Raw genomic sequence first — 22387 nt, forward strand, 5'->3', positions numbered from 1 at the left:
GCTACAATCTGGGCCAAGTTGTTCGTCTCTCCAATAAACGGAACATAGTTCTCGCCAAAAATGTGACTCTTAATATCTCCCTTAACCTTTCACTTTTTTATCCTAAGATCGAATCATATTTTGGTCAAGTTCGATCGATGAAGCGATTTGGATGTTAAGCATCATTGTAAAAGAATCGATCGAAGACATGCGTAACGTAGTTGGGAACACCCACACGTGGTAGTCTCAGTCGCCAAGGGTACAAAGAATACAAAATAACTTCAACTCGCTTTTTCTTTTCTTATTGTTACGGCCGTCGTGTCACCCACGTGATCTCGAAAGTTATCCACGCCACTCACGTGATCTCGAACGTTATCTCGTTGCGTGATCCACACCTCTCTCGTTATCGTCGTCTTTGTGCTTTTTTATGGTCGTTTTTTGTTTAGCAGTGCCATCATTTCGCATGCATTTGACCCCGTGGACTTGTGTAATCATTTTACAGACATGAATCTGTCGTTGATTTGAAGCAAGTTGGAAAGCCGCATACATTATAAGGCTTCCAATATCCAGTCTGTATTTAGTAGAGTATTGACACGAAATCTTATCCAAACTCCAAAACTTCTTTTCTTTATTCTACACCCAAGTTTCGAATAGTCCAAGAGATTTAAAAAGTGGATTAGTTGAGAATTATAAATGTTATTTATTACGAGATATAAACTTACCTTTTGAACATCCCTGTATATATATACACACACACACAATACGGTTGAATGTTTATATATTTAATATAATATATATTTATATATTCAATAAATCTATATTAATGCGCAAAAATTAATTACGTTCGCAAATGAGTTCATTTATGTAACTTTATACCATAACTGTTTAATATTTGTTTAAATTAATATTTTTTGTTTGAAAATTCTAAATGGTCTTTTAAAAATTTTAAGATGAAACGTATTATATGCAGTTTCTTTCATGGCGGGGATCATTTTAGCGAAATATACTTTTACATGCAGGTAACTGACAGTTTTAATGGTGCACATAACCAGTCACGGATACATTAAGGACTACGCATGAAGCAAGGCCGAAATCATGAATAACCCGGACAAGGTGACATCGACGAAATGCGAAACAAAATTCAAATGAAAAGTTTATGTTAACATAGATTGATAGAACAAGAACAAAAACACTCATATATAATGAATAAAACCATGGCTTCAGTATGATGACGAATTTATTATTTATTATACACTAGCCTGGGTGCCCGGCGTTGCCCGGATGTTTGGAGGTGCGTGTTGAGCAAAAAAAAAAAAGTGGTAGTAGGCAGTCAGGCTCGAACCCGTACAACGAAGGCGGAAAAGAAAGTGAAAGAAAATCTGACGTCTTAGCCGATGTTTCTATGACGCAACCGGAAGTCAAAAGCGTGTAAATTAACCGAAGTCAATCCAACGGTGACGATGACTTTCTAAAATGTCGGTGAAAAAAAAATCGACCCCTCCTTGTAAAAAACGGCCGAGTTTAGGATAAAGGAATTAATATTTTTGGCCAAATTTTTCGATATTTGTCGTCCGAGATATCGGGTTTTAAAATGATTCCGATCTTGTCAGGATCCGTCGGCTCTGCGAAAGGTTTTGGGAGACATACATACATAAATACATAAAAAGGCTTCATTTAGTCTTGACTGACTATGGAGACCCACAGTAACGGTGCCTGCGCGTGAAATTTTTGTGGCAAGCGTTGTGCAATCCTCAACCACACCTCTCTTGAGTCGACATTGTTGAATACCAGTGGAAAGTGGAGGTTCACGACGACAGAAAGCAAAGTCGAGATAAGCAGAAGGCACATACAGCGCCTAGAATTCCTAAATGCTCACCCATCTGTTACTAGCCAGGTTTAATGTTGCTTAACTTCGGTGATTTGACGGGAACCGGTGAGTCAACGTGATTATGCCGTAGACATACATGCCGTACACATACATACATACATGATGATGATTGCAACTTCTTGTCAGACGAGTGCCACTCCCCCAGACACTTAAAAGTCCATGAGCCCAAAAATGAAGTTCGTCGTCACAGGACCATTTTGATATACAAATGCCTGAGGGAGTATCTATACACAGATGATATTACAGATTTTTAGCTTTGTACGACAGCTAAGTCTCTCTATCGGTTCAAAATGTTGTCAACATACATACATACATACATACATACATTTAAGCAGACAGGTGAGATTTATATTATCGATTATTATTTTTTCTATAAGTTTGTATTTGATACAAATTATTCCCTTTTGTATGCAAGGTGTTTTGTCTTTATTCGGTCAATTTAAACGTAAACAGCTTTTACTTATTTCATTTTCACCCCAAACAAGACACACTTTTATGTTGAGAGCTATTAGCTGGGACATAATTTACCATGTAGGGACTTTAACAGCAACATGTCTGTTTGCATTACACTTGAAGTTCTGCATGTAAGCACAGTCAGGGAAACAGGGACCAGGAACAGAATTCCAAAGTCTATCAGTCCGATGAAAATAACTATTAGAGTAGAAGGCTTTCTGGCATCTAGGGATTTATATTGTGTAAGGGGTGGAATTTTGCTGCTTGTCGGATTTGTCGGGGAGTATTTACGTTGAGGAGGTACAAGGGATTGAAGTTCGTCAGAGCACCTACCATTAAAATACTTGTAGAACAGCCAAAGGGATGCAACATTTTGGCGATGAGACAGAGGTTGAAACCTAGCTGACAATGTGGGATCCATTAGGCTGGCGACTACCTTTTGGACTTTGTCTGAGTGAGATACTAATCGAAGATGCATCAGTCCAATTGAAGTAACAATACTCCCTGCATGGGCGAATGATGGCCTTTTAGGGATACAGGATACTCTCAGGTGTCGGTGACTTTCTAGCACCATAGTAAAAGCCCAGCTTCTTTGCAGCAGTCTTGTCAATGTCCCCAATGTATCTGTTCCAATTCATGTTTCCTGTGAACGTTAAGCCGAAGAGATTGAACGAAGTACTTTCAGGAAATGTATCATTACCAACCGCTTGCAGTGGTTGAGAAAGTTTCTTGTAATAATTGTTAGTTGTCGGATAAGTGCAGGAGGGTGTGTTTTAGAGGCGGCGAACTCTAACTTAATAAATGTATTTTACTGAATTGCATATTTGGCAACTATCGTTCATTTTTGTCCAACTTGGTTTTGCAAATCATCACGAAGAGTTTTACACTCGAGCAGCGTTGCAAATTGTGTGTCTATAAAAAAAAGTGGACAGTTTGATGTCAGTGTGGGAACTGTACACACAATTATTCGCGAGGAACTGAAGATGCGGAAGATTGGACCGAAGTTGGGTTTGTATTACTGTACACATAGATTCGAAAAAGTTGTCAAAAAACAAATATATAACAAATAAATGTTATCAAAGGCAAGATAAGTTACTTTTCTACCAAACTGGATATATTTTTCGTGTTTTTATTCAATGTAACATATTTATTCAGCTCGAAAAACATACAGTGTTTACCGATGTATTGGAAAATTCAAGATAGCGTCTGATTCTCTCTTAAACACGGTAAGTTTGGGAAAAGGTGTTATAAATAAAAACCGGATAAAATACTGTTAAAAACTCGCTCAATATATGTTACCGTGACATAGGTTGACATATATTGGGCGGGTTTTTAATAGTATTTTGTATAGTTTTTTTATAAACATGTTAGATTGAATAAAAACACGAAAAATATATCCAGTTTGGTAGAAAAGTAACTTATCTTGCCTTTGATAACATTTATTTGTTATATATTTGTTTTTTGACAACTTTTTTCGAATCTATGTGTACAGTAATACAAACCCCCGAAGTTTATTCCAAGGGTACACTTCACAACTCCATCCTTGTCACAGACTATTTGATCAAGATGGGTATCAAGACAGTTCCTCACCCTCCCTATAATTCAGACCTTGCTCCCTGTGACTTTTGGTTATTCTCTAAACTCAAGGAAAACCTTAGAGGCTGTCGTTATGAGATAATTGAGAAGGTAGCAGATGCTGTGACGAGAGTCATTGACATGCTTATACAAGGAGACCTCCATGGAGCCTTCCAGAAGTTATTCGAACGGCAAAAACAAATGCATGGCACCCGGAGGAGGTTACTTCGAAGGGGACTAGAACTCATGCATGCGCCATCAATAAAAGTGCCCACCCGAAAAAAAAAAAAGTCTGATTTATACATTTATATACTTGGAAATACAGAATTGGCTCTTAAACTAATTAACCGATCATTATGAATTTAGCGACATATTGTTATGCATAAACAATACTTAAATATAACCTATATTTAGTTTAATTTTGGGTTTAGACATAGAGGGCAAGAATTATTTAAACCCCTTTGTGAAAATTCAAATTTTTATCGATTTTTATGAAATTTTGACCATATGGGTTAGGCAATCCATATAATTAAAACAGTAGATGTGTGCCTGTGTATACCTGCCTGCCTGTCTGTCTATCTGTCCATAGATATTTAACTGATAATCTTTGAAACTACTGGCCACTGAAATGAACAGGAAATAGTAATCATACACCAAGCAGTACTTAAAACGAGTAAAATCTTTGTATGGATTAATGAAGTTGAAATGTAAAATATTCATTTCAACTTGCTATTATTTTTGAGCATGCGCAAATTCAATTCATCTGGTCAAGTCGTTTCATATTAAATCTTTCTTACCTATCTCTCGATAGCTATATTGATATGGGAACGGAAAGGAATTTTTTTGAAATTTCTTTAGAAAAACGATACGGACGCACAGGATTCTTAATAATTACATTTTGTAAATAAAACTATCAAGATATTTGAAAATGAACCCCGTAATTTGAAAGAGATTAAAATAAATGACATTTATATTTTCCAAAGTTTAAATGTGTCCGTGTACAACATTTTAATAACGCAAAGTTTGTTTTTTTATTTTGTGTGAATAAACGAACAAATAAAGAATTATAAACAGCGGCAATCAAACGTATAAAAATCTTTTAACCCTATTTTAAAAGCAAAAGTTTATAAAAATACACGTTTAAAAATAAATCTATATATCTATAAAAGTGAAAATGTCTGTGTGTGTCTGTATGTGTACATTTCCCTAACAAACTACTCTTTCAATTTTAAGTCTACTGATTCGAGGTTTGACATAAGGGGTATTGTGATTCTGCAAAAATCTTTTTAACCGGTTTTGGCGGTCAAGGGGTCAAAGTTCAACGATTTGACCTTTGAAAGTTCTACCAAACTCCTCCGCCAATTTTGGGACTAAACACTTGAGATTTTAGATGTAGGTTACCTGGGCATGCGTCAAACTTTTTAATATATATATATATATATGTGTGTGTGTGTGTGTGTGTGTGCGTGTGTGTGTGTGTGTGTGCGCGCGCATAAAGTTACAAACAGTACATAGGGCATAGGGCCAAAACAAAGCCGGGCTGAACTGCTACTAAATAAATAATAATAAAAAAAAAAAACGAAACGTCAATCGTAAGATGGGCGCGACAACTAATCAGACCTGAGAAAATCTTCTAACCCATTCGGCTACGGAAACAGTCATACCATGTTACTGCTAAGTATGTACTTAACGTATCCGAGAAAAGCTGTTCACGTATACACAGATGTTGAAATCGTCTAAAAGGGACAGTTTTACGTCATTCCCCATCAGATTCTGTGGTTGTAAAGAAAAAAAAAATGAATATTTTCTTCTAAATTTCACATATTGTGCGTTCGGGTCCCCGCCCTTTAAGACGGTGACAGTACCTTTTTTATCCGCTTTGGATTTTAAAAGTTTTAGCGAGACATATAAGCACACATACATACGCACATTCACACTAACAGACATATCTCCTTTATGTAATACATATCATGACCTGAAAATTTTATTTTTCTGTTGCAGATATTGACGGTGTGAGCGTGCGTCAGAACGAGAGACGTGTTATTGAATTTCTTAGCAAAAGTGCATTGAAAATCGTATTAACTGTGTAGAAATAAAATTCGGGAGTGCAAAAGCTCGCTCTTTTAATGACACAATTCATGTACTTCGTAGCTCTTTAACATTTGTCTTAAAAAATTATGGAGGCTTTACTTTTGGACTGACTCTCTTATAACAAAGGCACACGGCAAATTGCATTGAGAATAGTGGTGACTATGTAAAAAAAAAAATTTATGAGCAAACAAAAAGTTGCTCGTTTTAATGGCATCACTCTCGTCTTCGTAGCTCTTCAACTTTTTCAGTTAAAAATAGGGAGCTTTACTTTTGGAACGACCAACGAATATATATGATAATGGAATTGATAATCTAAATGCTTCTGTAATCTTTCAGATGTAGGTTGATGATTTGTATGATTTGGATTATTTGCATCCCTTGCGCAACGGATAAAGTGCTCAAAACGGGCGATTCTTAGAATGAAATTCGGAATGACTTATTACTTCTACCCATTCATGAATTAGAAAAACACAATTTTTTTACTGCTTTTTTTTTTTTTTTTTTTTTTTTTTTTTTTTTTACCCAAAACAAGGTTACATGTAAGAGGTTACTATTCGTGACAAAATTTGTAGGAATACTATGTAAGTAGTTGGTGTATATTTGCTACCCCACCGAGCAAATTAGACACAAGGCCGATTTTTAATGTGAGGAGTGAAGGAGAAATGGGAACCAACTCCCCGGGGAGTAGGGGAGCTAGATAGTGACAATTGGTGTATGGAGGGTTGCCCCTACATTAACCAGGGTCTTATATGTGGGGTTTCCCCCACATATGGCCTTTGCTTGACTTTGGTGTCCAGACCCGCAGGGGGACCGGGCGAGTTCCGGGGAGGGGGCGGCGAGTTGAATACTATGTAAGTAGTTGAGCAGCAAGATTTCTGTTGAAATTACATTTGAACTCTTGCATGTCAGTACAGTCAGGCAAGTAGGGACCCGGAAGGGAATTCCAAATTCTAGGCTTTTGAGGGAAGAAACTATTAAAGTAAATTTGGTTTTACGGCATATCATCCCTTTTCGTGTTATTTAATGTCGAATCCAGTTATTTTGGAAATTCATTCATGTTGCATTCAGTCATTTTGTAGAAGGTTTTTATTTTTCAAACTCTTTGTATCTTCAATCACTAGTTTGTAGTGTTTGGTTTGGTTGTTTTATAGTGGATTTTATCGTTTTTGTTCCCTGCTCTGCAGAACATGAATGAGTTTTGCAATGGGAGAGGGAAAAGGGTTCAAGTATTAATGCTTGGTACATTTTAAGTTAGGAAACCAACCAGAAAGTGGGGGAGATAGAAAGAGAAAAGGGAAATGGGAGGAAGGAAAAGGGCGAAAAGGTGGGTTGTTGTTTTTGGTTTTTGATTTTGCAGAACAGAATTAAGTTTTGCAAAAGGAAGTAGAAAAACAAAAAGCATCAATGTTAGGTGCATTTCGTCTTAAGAAGCCAATATCTTCAGACAGCCTGATCTGGAAGCATTTCGCATATTAAAGCAGAAGAATTTCCGGTATCTAGGGATATTTATTGTGTAGAGGTGGGATTTTGTTGCTTATCAGGTTATCTTTACGAGGTTGCTTGTAAAATAGACACGGGGGTGCAACATTTCGTCAAGCGGACAGAGTTTCAGGTTTTATTGATAGTGGCAGACTCAACTTACCGAACGCATTGTTGTCAATCATAACGCAACCGTTTGACACAGTTTAGCCGGCAAACGAACGTTTGGTCGTTAAGCCTCGCTCCCAGCATCTCCACAGACAACACAAGTTAGAGCCATGGGATTACTTCTAGATAGAACGACAGCGTACATATCTTACAAGTTCACGTACGTGTGGACATGCCAACATTTTCCTCATTTAAACTTTGGAACAATGCTCAATAACTTTTGATCAACATTTTCCTCGTAAAGAATGTAAATATACTCTATATAGACGAAGTAAGTCATTACTTTAATAAATACGTTTTTCGCTATAGCGTAACTGAAGGATGATTTCATCCAGAGGGAGAGAGAGAGAGAGAGAGAGAGAGAGAGAGAGAGAGAGAGAGAGAGAGAGAGAGAGAGAGAGTATTCTAATATAGAAGCATCAGTTAAAGAATCTATTGTTTGCATAATCTTCAAAGTATTAAGAAATATTTGCAAGTAATTTAAACTTTAAACGGGCGGAAAAAAGGTATATATTTTTTATTAGAAATATTAAATATTTTTTTATTAGAAATATTAAAATACTTTTTTATTAGAAATATTAAAATATTTTTATTAGAAATATTAAAATATTTTTTATTAGAAATATAAAATATTTTTTATTAGAAATATTTAAATATTTTTTTATTAGAAATATTAAAATATTTTTTATTAGAAATATTAAAATATTTTTTATTAGAAATATTAAAATATTTTTTTATTAGAAATATTAAAATATTTTCTCGTAACCTTACTTTTCCATCCTATTTTATTTTTATTTTATTTATCAACAGAAAAATTAATAACCTCTTTTTCTTTATAATTTAAAAAGAAATTCTATGAATTAATATGAAAATGCTAGTTTATTTTGGTGTATTTAAACCCCAATTATTTTTGCTGATGAGGAGACTTTGTTTAAATATAAAAAAATCTTTTTATAAAATTATTGTTCAAGACATATTGTCTATTTCAATAAAACATCGTTTCCGAAACGATCGTACAAACTATTGATTTTATTTGTTTTTTTTCCTTTTGAAACAGATTTTCAATTCAAATTTTATGAACTATTTTACTCAATATATATATATATATATATATATATATATATATATATATCAAAGAATAAGAATAATTGAATTTAAACAGGGGTCGTTGATATTGCTCAATCAAACAGAGGAAATTATATATATAAAGCATACTTAAATATATTTTTATTTATACAGATTCCAGATTTATTATTATAGATGCAGTTCATTATCAATTATTATATTTTACTTAATATACAATAGTGCCCGCTTCTAAGTATTAAAAAAATTCTTAGGACAGTTGCTTCTATCACAATTTAGATAACTTTTCTTTCTTCCAGAGACGATCTCATATTTGTATTATTCTTGGTGTCGTGAGATCTGTATTTCGCTAGAACTTTGTATTCCAATGATGTTTCAAAGTATTTCTTAAAGATTATTTTTCTTCAGGACATTTACTGCAATCACAAGTAGTTTAATGTTTATTTCTTTCAGAGACCATGTCATAATTACATCATTTTTAATATCGTTATATTTTGTTATCTTTTCCCGTTCGGCCTTATTAAAGCCATATTAATTTAAAATGCTGGCATTAATAATGAGCGAAATTCTTTCGAATTTGTTCCATGTTATGAATTCTCGCCAAACGGCCTTGGTTTTTACTTATTTGATCGCGTGTATGCTTTTTTCATAGAACATAGTCACCTCTCCATCTGATGTTGTCAGTGGGGGTGGTGGTGGAGAGAGAGGCTCATGTTCCAAGCTATGTGTGCACGTGTACTTTTGTGTGTGTAATGTTTAATATTGGATAATAGAATGAAAGGTTCACAGGATAGTGACGTCACAGTTTAGGTCACTTTTTATTAAACTACTGAGACAGAGGTGCGGTGGGAGGAACTCACGTTTAAATTACGTTCATTTTGCTCATGTTCGCCATTCGTCAGCACATATCAAAGGTTAAGTAAAAAGACGTCATTCGTGCGAAAATATGTTTAAAGTTTACTTTTTATTGTTGACTCCTTATCTATTTGATGCAGCTTTGTGGAATAACATTGGAAATAAAAAAAAACACCATGAAAAAGAAAGCAATGCTATCTGCTGAATTTTTGTGTCAATTTCAACTAAAAATCAACGATTTTGCGAAAGAATTTGCGGAACAGTAAAATAGGTAGTTTCTTATACACATTGAAATGAATAGCCCTCGTCTTGACAAGCTTCTAGGACTGACCTTCACTCCTGATCTGAAATGGAACACATACATCAAATATGTTGCTAAGATGACTAAAAATGGTTGGGTTACTCTGTCGTTCCAGTGAGTATCTCACTGCCGATACATGCCTCTATCACTATAAGAGCCAGGTACGTCACAAAATGAAGTACTGTGGCCACATCTCTCTCCCTCCCTCCCTTCCCCTCTCTCTCTTTCTCTCCCCCCCCCTCTCTCTCTCTCTCTCTCTCTATATATATATATATATATATATATATATATATATATACACACACGTCCAACTAAAAAGAGGGCGACTTTCTAAGAAAGCACTTAATATCGTTTAAAAAATCAACAACAAAACTACGTAAATAGATAAACGATAAAAACTTAGCAGTAAATTGTCTATGGTCTCATAGCGTGATAGATTAAGACGCTGGACTGAAATGCATAAGGTCCGGGGTTCGAGTCCTAACAACAACAACAGTTAAGCTACGCTGAAGAGGGGTAGGGTCCCGAAATACGCGTGTACGTAGATTACTGTTTTAAATAAATAAATAAATACGTCCAACTAAAAAGAGAGCGACCTTCTAAGAAAACACCGGATCTCCAAGGTGGAGACGATTACCTTAATATCGTTTTAAAAAATCAACAACAAAACTATGTAAATATATAAACGATAAAAACTTAGCAGTAATTGTCTATGGCATCATAGCGTGATGGATTAAGACACTGGACTGAAATACATAAGATCCGGGGTTCGAGTCCTAATAACAGTCAACTACGCTGAAGAGGGGTAGGGTCCCGAAATACGCGTGTACGTAGATTACTGTTTATATATATATATATATATATATATATATATATATATTGTGTCACATCTAGTGGTTAAAATGTTTATTATTGTACGTATGTGTGGGTATTTTACATATAATCAAACAGTTCACTGATATTCAATCAATGTATCAAACTGTTGTTGTGTTTTCGTCTCTTCTCATTATTCAAGTTCATCTCTCTCTGAAAGAAACCAAACAACAATAGATTATATATTTCATACAACTTTATTCTTGACTTCCCATCGGAGCTGCAAGACGTAAAAATTTTTTACAAATGTAAAGTCGCGTTTCTCCTCGCTTCCAAAACGCGTAGAAGATATCTTTCGTTTTCAGTCTGGCCCCAAACTCTAGCTAAACTGCACGTCTCTCGAAATCTATCTCATTACGTCATTAACTCACGTAACATTAAGATCACCTGATGCCGTCACTAAAATCGTTTACATTGTTTATGTTCTAAAATTCTTGTTTGTTTTAACATTCCTATGTTAACATTCCTGTTACATTTCTACCATAATATTATTTTTATCCTAAAAATATTTTTCGTCTTTAAACATATTTTATAGACATCAAAAACGGATAATAATAATCGTTCAAATTACTTGGCATCCCTTGACAATACTCTATATAACAATATAGTATGCACATTATATTCGAAAACGCGGCTACATAAAAAAGAGACGCCACTGTCATATTCTTGTTCAGAGTTGCCAAATTGATAATTTTTAAAGCCAATTTTCGGGAATTTATCCTTTTTGAAAAGCAGTTTGGCTTAAAAAAATGGAATTTGGCTTTTTTCCAAGAAAATACGTACGGACGAATTAAAGAGAAAGCAAACAGAATATTGTATAGTATGACAAAACTATCTGCTCCGATTGCATGTTTGCACCTGTATGTACGCTTACCGAACATATAGTATACTGTCTCTTCGAATGAGGAGGTAATGCTTAGGAGGAATGTAGCATGATAACAGAACAGATAGAACACTTTTCTTCCTCCAATGAAATGGAAAAGGTAATGCTTGGGATGATAGTATCATGACGATCGAACAGATAATGAAATATCCCAATAGAAATAGGGAATGCCCGGGCGGATGGTATCATGACGTACAAATATATACGACACTGTCCCTTAATTAGAGCAGTTAATGGCTGGGAAGGTGATAAAATGACAGGAAAACACATACTACTCATACATCCCCCCAAGTAATGCCGGATATGATATCATGACAAGTGAAGATATATTATAATTGGCCGTTCCAAAAGTAATGCCTCCTATTTTTTTTATTTCACCCAAATAGACCAGAGGGGATTGTAGAATATAGTTATGATGACTGAAATTATGCATCCGTATAGTATGGCAACAATGCTCCATCCTAGGACGTACTTGAATCTTACACAAGTTGGTTGGCTGGTTAATTGGTTTGTTGTTTTTGTTTTACGGCATATCAACCCTTTTCAAGTTATTTAATGCCGAATCCAAAGATTTTGAAGAAACATTTTTTTAATAGAATATATTTGTTGTTTTCACGTCGGTTTCTATTTAACCCAGAGTTGGGACCCTACAGGTACTACCACTCCGGGTCAGCGTGGACCTGGGAGAAATGGTGTTTAAAGGGTGGCTCCACACTCCCCAAAGCCCACAAGCTGGGGCCCTCATCACCGGATGTATAGTATAAGGTCATATTCAGGACCTCTTACACAGGTAAAAGATTGCATCAGCAGTAAGATAATTACTGGAGCGATAGAATGATCTAACCTTTTCTCCAGCGATCCTGACAACAAATTTGATAGATGTGCTCTATTTCAGATCGAGAAGCTTGTCTTTTCATTTGATATTGATTTCTTTCTTTCTTTACTCGCCGTGAAGTTATCTCGCACATGCCTCGGTATTTGTATACATTAGCTGTTGCGTCCGCGCTAAGTTGCAATGTACTACGTCGCACGAATCGAACATTAAAATATGGTACAATAAAGCAAACTAATACAGGAAACTAAATTGACCATTAAAAGATAATAGTAGTAACAGCTTTAGGCAGTCAGATACAAAATCTCCGTTACTAATCGATAGATATAGCCTGCGATAAATCAGAAAAAAAATCAAAGTTTTTCCAGGGTGATTCTGTAAAATGATAAACCAGCTCTGGTTGAATTCGAAGTTAGTACACAGAGTATATAGCCCGTATCGATAACCATTGAACCGCTTCTGTTTCTTCGTGGGCTTCAGGAAAGAAACATTAATGGATGCCAACACATGCACATCGGTTGTAAGTACGTCTGTATTTGTTATCGTAAATGACTAATTACGGTTTATGTTCCAGCGATAGGCAAGCTGAATAATGGGTCGATACGAGATGACATGAGGGTAGACAGAAAAACAAAATGACTGTCGACAATTATAGTCGTCAAGTTGACGTTTTATTTTTCGTCGGCGTTTTCAGACGAACACTACTTTGTGTAAGTAGAATATGTTGTGTGATAAAATAAATGTTGGCCCGCCAAGACTGGATGCATTAAATGAGAATTAGTCTTGCAATAATGCTATTCAATTGAGATGATCTGCAAAAAACTCTTGGGGTAGGGTCATTACAAATAGATAGATTATTAGATGTAGAGATAGATAGATAAATAAATAGACAAATACATAGAACAATAGGTGGACAGACAGAATAGATAGATAGATAAATAGATCTATAGCTTCATAAGCAGATAGATAGATAGATAGATAGATAATAAGATAAATGGATGGGTAGGTAGATTAATAGAAAGATTGATAGTTCTATCTAGATGAACATGCGTTATACATACATACATATACATACATACATACATACATACATACATACATACATAAAAGGATTCCTTCAGTCTTGACAGACTATGGATACCCACTGTAAAATTGCCTGTGCGTGAAATTTTTGTGGCAAGAATTACACAATCTACAATCACACCTCTTTGGAGTCGACATTGTTGAATGCCAGTGGCAAGTGGAGGTTCAGTACGACTGGAAACAATGCCGAAATAAGCTGAAAGAACATACAGCGTCGAGAATTCCCAAATGGCCACCCATCATGTACTAGACAGTCTCAACGTTGCTTAAGTTCAGTGATCTGACGAGAACCGATGTGTCAACGTGATTATGCCGTACATATATACCTACACACACATATATATGTGTGTGTGTGCATATATATGTGTGTGTGCGTGCGCGCGCGTGTGTATGTGTGTGTGTGTGTGAGTGTGTGTACTATTTAAATTTTGAATACGACATATTCTGATAAATTCTGATAAATTTTGGGCTTAAACTGCTGTAAAATTTTTATTACCGACTTAACTTTTATATAAACAATATCGCCTGAAGAGTTCTTTAGTTGCTTGTTACTGGCTGATCGAAATATGCTCATGAATGTGTAGTAGCAATGCCAACGTATAAACAACAAAAGAGTATATCTTGCCAATATCGGTATTAAGCACTCTTGCATTAATCTCGTTAAAATTCCATAGATTTCTTCACATTTGGGAATTATTAACCCGGAATTATATATATATATATATATATATATATATATATATATATATATATATATATATATATATATATATATACCTGGAATAGAATGGAAGATTATTAGAATATACACCTAGAATAGAATGAAAGATTGTTGGAAGGGCCAATACTTGCCACTAATTAAACTCACCATGTCCATTATGCTTATCAGAAAAACTTGAGATAACTAGGTTTAAAGATAGGGATAAACTGCTAAATATTAAACAAGAAACTGCTATATCCTGCAAACATTTCAGAATACATGCACTTAAAGGACTCTAAATTAGAAAATCAGAAGAACTATGAGTACAACTATCCCCCACATAATAACCCCCCCAAAGAGGATAAGTGAGATCGTAACTATGATAATACCCGTATGGGTTACATAAGTCGCTTAATATTCTACTTTCTCAAGCAGTTATAATATTACTAACCTAAATAAATACCTGTATGAAAGTATATTTGAACCAAACGAGTAATAGATTGTTTAGGTGTCCCTCGTAATAATGTATGTATGTGGATATGTTTGGGTCTGGGCATGTATGTGTATATGATCTGTATGTATATGTATATATACATGGGTAGAAAAATAAAGAAAGAAATAAAAAATAAAGGGGAAAAGATATATAAATAAATAAAATAAAAAATAGGAAAATAAAATAAATAAAAAATTAAAAAGTAAGATCAAATAGAAGGATAAATAAATAAATAAATGATAATAATAATAATAATAATAATAATAATAATAAATATTAAATAAATAGATAAATAGATAAAAAGAAGTAAAAAATGAAAAGTGAAAGAGAAGAAAAGGAAATAAAGAAATAGGGGAATGAATAAAGATGAAGGTAAGTACTACAATATAGAAGCCTTTAATACTCCGTTTATATAACCTAAATACTCTGATTTTTTGTCATATGTTATATATTATTGTTATATCGTTATATATCGTATGTATATCTATGTAACCATCGAAAGAGTGCTTACTAAATATGAGGATAGACCTATGGACTTCAGGCTGAATTCACTATAAATTTTTCCGTAGTATAATTTTTAACGTAGTTAAAAAAACGTACAACTTATGAAAAAATAACAAGCGGGTGGGGGGCGAGTAATATAACTGCGTGTGGGGTTTGATAGAAAAGAGAATTATGTAGTGAATGAGTTCATTTCTATTTCTATTGTAGATGTATCATTTGGTGGCAGTGTACATATATATGTCTGTATTTTGTGTTAATATGTTTGTATAAGTGTATTTATGTATGTATCTCTATGCATGTGTGTGTGTATATGTGTATATGTGTGTATGTATATAAATGTATATGTATATATATGTATGTATATATATATATATATCTGAACTATTAAAATAGGCTGTCTCGTATACGATGATTGTAATAATGTATATTACAAGAATGTATGGGTGTCTGGGTATATATACATGTATGTTGTGTATGTATATATACGCCCGTGGGGACGGGAGTGGTACGCCGTTTCATATATAAAGGGGTTACCACAGTACTGAAGAAAAATGACACATTATTATTATTAAGAAAAGGTTTTTGCATTTGTGCATGTATTGCTGTGTTTTTATGCGTTGTGAGTGTGCGGGTATCTGTGTGTCCATGCATGTGTATGTATGTGGGTAGATGCATGAGTCTATGTTGGTGTCTATATGTATATGTGTCTCGTATACGTCTGTGGAGATATGGGGACACGTGTGGATGGGGATGTGTGTCTGCGCCTGCGGATGGTCTGACTGTGTGTATCTGTTCTGTGTATACTGGTGTGCGTGTGCGGGTGTGTGTATGTGTGTATTTATATCTGTATGTGTGTATGTGTGTGTTTTATATATATACATATATATATTTATGTGTATGTGTGTATATATATATATATATATATATATATATATATATATATATATTGTTGGGACGTCTGTCCGGTTGGGGTCCTCAGGTTTTGGGGTTCCCAATCGACAGTCTTATTATTGATATTGGTGGTATCATTAGTATGATCAATATTATAAGAATTATTATTATTAGGATTGTTAGGGGATTAATATTAGTTTTGATATAATAACAGTCATGATGTATGGTATCCAGGTACACACCTAGATATCATACATCATGACTGTTACGCATGCATGTCTGTGTTTGAGGGCCCACGCATTGATATAACTGCGTATGTAGGTATAGATTCAAACATGTTATAACTGTATGTGAGCATTATATGTCTATGTATGTGTATATGTGTGTATGCGTACATAGGCGCGGGTGTATCAAGGTGTGGGTGTATATACGTGTATTTATATATGTATGTATGCGTGAGGAGTTTGATAACTTTCGGCATTTTATTTTTATTCTTGGTTTGTTTGTTTGTTTTTTGTTTTGTTTTGTTTTATTTTTATTTTGTTTTATTTATTTGTTATATTTGTTTTAATTTATTTCTGTGTCGATATAGTTATGGCCTGTTTTCAGTGCGCGTGTGTGTGAGTGTGTGAGTGTGTGTGAGTAAAATACAACGCTCCTGAGTATTGATATAAGCGTATGTTTGCTTTTAGTGTGTGTGTGTGTGTGTGTGTGTGTGCGCGTGTGTGTGTGTGTGTGTGTATGTGTGTGTGTGTGTGTGTGTGTGTGTGGATTGAACGGCACCGGTCAGTACTCCATGCCCATGAGAATGTTTTTAATTTACAGACCGCAAGACAAAAATACTACATTCTCAATGACCTTGTGCCATAAAAACCAAAAGATGGGATAGATGAACTTAAAAAAGAGGAATATAAAAAAAGGGAAATGAAAAAGATGTTTATTATCTTCAAAGACCTCACTTGTCCTCTCCCCGTTCATAACCCCCCCCCCATGTTACATTCTAACTTTGTAAACGAAAGAAGAAAATGTTTTTGTTTGAAATATCAGTTCTCGACGATAATTCTTGGCCTGAAGACGTAATCCCCCAACGCGGGTGATTACAGAAACATGTATGCACATATGTAGCCATCAATGTTTGTATAAATAAATAAATATATATATATATATATATATATATATATATATATATATATATATGGATATATATATATTATTATTATTATTATTATTATTAACCCGGAATTATATATATATATATATATATATATATATATTATTATTATTATTATTATTATTATTATTATTATTATTATTATTATTATTATTATTATTATTATTATTAACCCGGAATTATATATATATATATATATATATTATTATTATTATTATTATTATTATTATTATTATTATTATTATTATTATTATTATTATTAACCCAGAATTATATATATATATATATATATATATATATATATATATATATATTATTATTATTATTAACCCAGAATTATATATATATATATATGTGTGTGTGCGTGTGTGTGTGTGTGTGTGTGAAATGTTATCAAAGACTATCTATTTAACAAAGCAAAACATATCGAGATAAGAAAAGCTCAACAATATTAGTAAAAGCAAAGATTACACACACACACACACACATATGTATATATATATATATATATATATATATATAAATATATATTAGAACAAACTATTGATAAAACACGTTAAGAACACTTTAAGAACAGCTAAAAAAAATAATTTTCAAATAGAAAACACAAATTAAGTGGATTGTCTTTAAATAATTTTCTTTTCATCAGAGGGTAGGAAAGTATTTAGTGAAACTGCAAGATCTTACTTAGTAAAAAATAGTGAAGCTGAGTGAATGGGAAAAATAAAAATAATTTCATGGATTGTCTGGTGAAGAGTAGACTATCTAATAACGGTAAAGTCCAAGAAATTATATATATATATATATATATATATATATATATATATATATATATATATATATATATACATGTGTGTGTGTGCGTGTGTGTGTTTGTGTGTGTGTGTGTACTTCCGTATTTTTTATTAGCTTTTCTTTTCACTTTCTCCACTATATTTCCAACTTTTTTTCTTTATACTTTTACTATTTGCTCTACCTTAATGATCTCAGTAATTTCATAGTGACCCATATTTTTAGTCGCGTGCAAGCGACTCTATAAGTCACTCGGTCGGTCGGTCGGTCGGTCGGTAACACTTTTGTGCTTGGCCTTTTTGGTTGAGATCAAAGGTTTTTTATTAATAGATGCTGTCCTTAGCTTTTTAAGCTTTTCTTGACCTTTTGGCCAACATCAAAGTGTAGTATCTGTTCCGGCAGATACTGCAAGCTATGACTAGCAAAGACCAGATGTGGGGGCAACCCCACATGCCTGACCTTTAACCAGCTCCCATTTCCCACCTCTCGGGAGCTGGTCCCCTTTTTCCCTTCCCCCTCCCTTCACTCCTCACATTAAAAATTGGCCTTGTGCCTAATTTGCTCGGTGGGGGAGCAAATAAATACCATCTGTTCCGGCAGATAATTCAAGCAAAGACCATATGTGGGGGAAACCCCACATATAAGACCTTGGTCAATGTAGAGGCAACCCGTCATGCCAATTGTCACTATCCAGCTTCCCTACTCCACTGGGAGTTGGTCCCGATTCCCCCTTTACTCCTCACATTAAAAATCGGCCTTGTGCCTAATTTGCTCGGTGGGGGAGCAAATAAATATGAACCTCACATATAAGACCTTGGTCAATGTAGGGGCAACCCTTCATACCAATTGTCACTATCCAGCTCCCCTGCTCCCCTGGGAGTTGGTCCCCATTCCCCCTTTACTCCTCACATTAAAAATCGGCCTTGTGCCTAATTTGCTCGGTGGGGGAGCAAATAAATATGAACCTCACATATAAGACCTTGGTCAATGTAGGGGCAACCCTTCATACCAATTGTCACTATCCAGCTCCCCTACTCCCCTGGGAGTTGGTCCCCATTCCCCTGGGAGTTGGTCCCCATTCCCCCTTTACTCCTCACATTAAAAATCGGCCTTGTGCCTAATTTGCTCGGTGGGGGCGCAAATAAATATGAACCTCACATATAAGACCTGTGTCAATGTAGGGGCAACCCTTCATACCAATTGTCACTATCCAGCTCCCCTACTCCCCGTGGAAATTGTCCCCATTTCCCCTCACTCCTCACATTAAAAATTGGCCTTGTGCCTAATTTGCTCAGTGGGGGAACAAATAAATACTCTTTTCTTGGCTCTTTGGCCAAGATCAAAGTGTAGTATCTGGTCTTACTACATGCTGTACTTATTGTGATATAAAGTGGGGATCACTTTTCTGTATTAATTTAATGTAAAATGATCACTCACTTTACAACCAGTCAGTCTCAAAGCCATTCAAGTAATTCTCCAGATCATTCAAGTTGTTTTTGAAGGATTCCAGTTATTTTTAAGCATTCACGTCATTCTTAAGGTCATTCAATTCATCCTTAAGTTCATTAAAGTCATTCTAAGTGATTTATTTATTTAAGTAATTTCAGCCCGTTTTTCGGTCATTTTAGTTTATCTTTAAGAATTTCATGTCAATCCTACATATCGGCCTTATTTTTTTTTATATACTATTGCCCACGTATATACTACCTTTCTCATTCACTCTTACATAATGTACCAACTTTTTGGTATTTTTATATGATTTTTATTTATCATATTGTCCTATTCCTTTATTCTTATTTTATATCTAAATGTTATTAAGTCAGTTTTTATCTCTATGTCCATTTTGTATTATTCTGACCCTCCTTTGATGAGAAGCCTTTAACTCCAAAATGCCATGACCTAAAAAGGTTTCTTTTTCCTTAATTTTCCCCTTTTACATTTTCTTATTGTTCGGATTATATAATAAAGTTATATAACTTTTATTCCTCGTTTTTCACACACACACACACACACACACACACACACACACACACACACACACACACACACACACACACACACACACACACACACACACACACATATATATATATAAATAAAAATGCATTTTGGGATTTTACCGTCATTGGCTATTTTACACTTCACCAGACTATCCATTCACGAGAAATCACTTTTTTCTTCATCCTATTCCCTCTGCTTCATTTTTGTTATCAAGTAAATCTATGACTTACTTGTAGTTTCATTAAATACTTTTGCAAGCAAAATCCGATCCCGCATTTTACTAAATCCTACCCTCTGATGAGAAGGAAAGTATTTCTTCGAAACTCCGCGGATTAAGGACTATCCACTTATTTAGCGTTTGCTTTTTAAAATTAAATATGTTTTAAACTCTTTTTCGAAGTGTTTTTTAACATGTTATATTAACTACTTGTTTTATATATATATATATATATATATATATATATATATATATATATATATATATATATATGGATATAGATAAATATATGGATATAGATAGATAGATAGATAGATAGATAGATAGATAGAATCTGATAAAAAAGGAAAGGGAAGTCGGCAAAGATAAAAGAATTAAAAAGAGATATAAAACATGCGAGGTGCGTTCAATAAGTTTCCAGAATTTTTGTGCATTTAAAATTTTGGATTTCAAGTTCAATTCACCAGCTAAAGCAAGAATGGGAATACACCCTATTTATGCCTGGTTGTCACAGCTGGTTAAAAAAAAATGCAATCTGAACTCGAGATTACTTCAAAAGAAGGATATGCAATAAAACTCTGTTTTAAACTTGAACAACAGATGCCATAGAAACATATGAAATGCTGCGTACTGCTTTTGGACTTGAATTAATTTTATATCAGTTTTGGAGTAGCATAAGAAATTCAAGGAAGGCAGGGTGTCTATGAGGGATGATGAGAGGTGTGGTAGGAGTAAGGAAGTCAGAACATTAGAGTTAATTAGTCAAATAAAGAATTACATGGATAAGAACCGTCGTATCTTTATAGAGACGATAAGTGTCAGTTTGATGTTAGTGTGGGAACTGTACACATAATTATTTGCGAATAACTGAAGATGCGGAAGATTTGAGGGGAGTTTGTCCTAAAGTGCTCAGAGTATTTGACCAAGATAGGCATCAAGACATTTTTTCATTCTGTTTATCGTCCAGATTTTGTTCCTTGTGACTTTTAGTTATTCCTTAAATTCAAGACAAGCTTTAGAAACTGTCTCTATGAGACAATTGAAGGGATGAAAGAGGATGTGATAAGGGTTATTAACACGGTCACACACGAGGATTTCCATGGGGTACTTCAGAAATTGTTGGAATTGTATAACAAGTGTATTGCAGCCGAAGGAGATTACTTCGAAGGAGACCAGAGTTTCAGCAGAGTACTCTCGTTAATAGTTCCTATACAAAAAAAAAGTCTGGAAACTTATTGTAGACACCTCGTATAAGAAAATTGAAAGCAGAAGTGAGAGTGAATATTAAGGAAAAACGAAGAAATATAAACGAAAGAAAGTTTCATTGCAAGAAATAAACAAAGATTTAGAAAATCGGGATAGAAAAGGCTAAGACAGTAAAACAACAGGAAAGTAATTACAACTACAAGAAAGACTTAAATGAAAAGCAAAAGAGAAAACGTCTGAAATTTATGACTTTTTTATAAAATTATTTTTACGTATAAAGGCCTGAATAAAAGCTTAATATGTAAAAGTCAAGTATCATGGCGCAATTGCGTTCTAAAAAGAAACATTAATTTCGAACGCATCACTATCATGTCAAAACAACTACTGTTGATTTTATATGTCGGGCCTTTCTGCGTGTCTGCTTATAAAACTTGTCAAATACACTTGTGAGGTTATGCTGTGTAAAATGTTAACTTTGGTCAAAATCGTCTGTTCCTTCTTTCATCGGATTAATTCGTATCGATTATCAATATTTATCTTATCATAAAAATCGGCCCAATCATTTTCGAGTTCATAGGGAACGAACTCACAGACCAGCATAAACACACACAAAGTTCCCTTTATATAATAGTAGAGATAAGCCACCCGTTTAAAGTAGGGCACACTCGTAAACGATTTTGCCGACTGCTTGCTTAGCGTAACACAAAGTTATTTGAAATGAAACAAACACATCGAGCACTGTAAAATCGACGAATAAGTGATACTATTAATAGACATTTAAGAACGTCGTTGGTCAGAAAGCAAAATTTTCGACTATAATCTTGATGATTTTGGGCTCGAACTCTGGGTCGGGATAGGTGCTATTCTAG

At 34.3% G+C, this 22387-nt stretch overlaps 1 protein-coding gene and 1 pseudogene across 8 annotated transcripts in view; one reads left to right on the top strand and one right to left on the bottom strand.

Annotated features, from left to right (window-relative positions):
• Positions 1-22387, bottom strand: part of LOC145293082 (uncharacterized) — a 721286-nt gene that overhangs the window by 427444 nt on the left and 271455 nt on the right. The gene's annotated exons all lie outside the window — the stretch shown is intronic.
• LOC145293529 (U2 spliceosomal RNA) lies at positions 19408-19532 on the top strand (annotated as a pseudogene).

Source organism: Euprymna scolopes, chromosome 14 (assembly GCF_053919585.1).
Source record: "Euprymna scolopes isolate OS-2025 chromosome 14, ASM5391958v1, whole genome shotgun sequence".
Taxonomy (NCBI): domain Eukaryota; kingdom Metazoa; phylum Mollusca; class Cephalopoda; order Sepiida; family Sepiolidae; genus Euprymna; species Euprymna scolopes.